Source organism: Oryzias melastigma, linkage group LG2, assembly GCF_002922805.2.
Source record: "Oryzias melastigma strain HK-1 linkage group LG2, ASM292280v2, whole genome shotgun sequence".
Lineage (NCBI taxonomy): Eukaryota > Metazoa > Chordata > Actinopteri > Beloniformes > Adrianichthyidae > Oryzias > Oryzias melastigma.
In genome coordinates, this window is record NC_050513.1 from 190,638 (window position 1) to 192,674 (window position 2,037).

The 2,037-nt window shown below is 46.1% G+C and overlaps 1 long non-coding RNA gene across 1 annotated transcript; it reads right to left on the bottom strand.

Annotated features, from left to right (window-relative positions):
- Nucleotides 1-23: 23 nt before the first annotated feature.
- LOC112159993 lies at nt 24-1,246 on the bottom strand. Its single transcript, XR_002921560.2, has 3 exons — nt 939-1,246; nt 361-772; nt 24-165 (listed from the first exon to the last, which is right to left on the bottom strand). It is a non-coding gene; the product is annotated as an uncharacterized LOC112159993 (long non-coding RNA).
- Nucleotides 1,247-2,037: the final 791 nt, after the last annotated feature.

The window sequence follows — 2,037 nt, forward strand, 5'->3', positions numbered from 1 at the left end:
ATATATTTAGAATGTTCTTTTAGTCTTACACATGTCATTTTGTATAGAAGTAGAATTATGAGAACCCTGGATTTGGAGTCTGATGGTCGTGATGTTTCCAGCAGCTCCTGCTTTGTTGGTTCCTGTCACCTCCTGCTTTCGTAATCATTTGCTCCTTGTTTTTCTCTGTAAATGAGGATGTAAAGGAAGCAGAAATGTGTTTTTGAGTTTCCAGTTTTGTTCAGGTTTGTTTCAGAGCGACTGCGGTTGGATTCCCGTCTCCTCCTTGCAGCAGAGCCAAAGCAGACACTGAGGCTCAGTGTTTCCTGAAAGTTTTTCTGGGAAAATGTAAAGAAAATGTGACATTTTTCTTTTTCTTACCTCAGAATTTGTCTTGTTTCAGAGTTTTCAACAGTCTGGGTAGTTTTTTGGGGGGGATTTTTCACCCATTTCCCTGTACCCGAAGAGCTTGCTTAGGTGAAGGACAGACAGAGAAAATCAAGTATCATGTTTATCTTGATGCTTGTATGTCATTTTTCACTAAAACTCGAAGCTCCTGCAGTTTTTCTTGGCTTTCGATCCCTCCGGGCGAGCAGATGAAACCCACACTCGTGCTGCAACACCTACACCAGGGCTCTGTGGCACGCTGGCAAGCACCGCTTTTTTCTGGCTTAAAGTGTGTTTCAACTCGGCGCCGAGCCTCCGAGGTTCTGCTCGAGACTGTTCAGGTATGACGCAACCCGCAGAGCACGCTGCAATCACCCGAACCCTGGAGTTTCAGGTTAGGATTAGTCTGAAATCAGAGGATCAGTGATCACCTGATTAGTAATGGATCAAATCTTCATAAAGGAACAAAGTTTCTATACCATAAAAAAGAGATCATTTCTAAGTCCTTTTGAAGAAGCGGGAGGTTCTGTGAAGAGCATGTGGGCGGCTTCATGCACAGCTCAGACTTCTACCTGTCAACGTGCACATGAGCTCATCTCTGTGGTCCGAAGGGGGTTTCTGCTGAGTCATCACTTTCTCGGTCGCAGCAGCACGGCCCTGGCAAACGTCCACATCCGTCTGCTGTCCCACTTCTTCAAATTTAGACCCGAGTTTATGACGCCTGGCCCCAGAGGGTTGGATCTTTACCACAGCCTCGTCATTGATCACACTCACAACAGTGGTGGCCCCTGCAGGAGTCGCTCGCCATCAGCCACGACCATTAAGGAGAGAAGTAATGCACTTCTGAAGGGGAGAGGGCGGCGTTCACCTCCAGGCCTCCGACCGTACGCCACTGTCATGGCAACAGCAGACGTTGTGTAAATAATCAGGGACGGATCTTTATTGCAGTGTCACAGTTTCAGAGGAGGCTGCGGCGGGCGGACACAAAGACGTGTCGTCAAACCTTCAGGGTTAAATAAAACCAAAATGATGAACAGGCTGCAGGAGACTCCTGCATCTGTCTCTGAAATGAATAGGAGGGGGGGCACAGCAGGTGTCAGCCGAGGGGGGGTGGTGTTATGCTGCTCACCTTTTACCGCCTGCAGGGGGCAGTGCAGCTCCAGCATTGATCAGAGGGAACGGTTCCTTCTGCTGAATGACGTCTTTGAGTTTGTTTCTGAGAGTCAGACGTTGGTATGATGACAAAAGAATGGTAAGTGGCAGAAATCTATAAGACAGCTTTTAGATCAGGAGCGTGAATCGTAACTAAAGAACTTTCATCTGATAGAAGAGGCCTGTAATGGCTCACTATGCAACGACAGAGGAAGATGAAGATGAGCAGATTTGGACCGGAGCCCGGAGGAGCAGACAGATACAGTTCAGCTGCTCTGACTGTGACATGTCGACTGATACAAACAGAAGCCACAAAAAGACTCTTGGAGACACTTCAGTCACTCTTATTATGGGATGTGCTCATTGCTTTTCTAATGGTTCCACTGAAAACAGCTGATTTTATGCTGTTATGTTTCTCAGCATTTGTAAAAATACTAATTACTGATATTAAAAAAAAAACTAAATGTATCATTAATAACAAAGAATGCCAGAGCTGCAGAACAAATGTGTGAATTAACA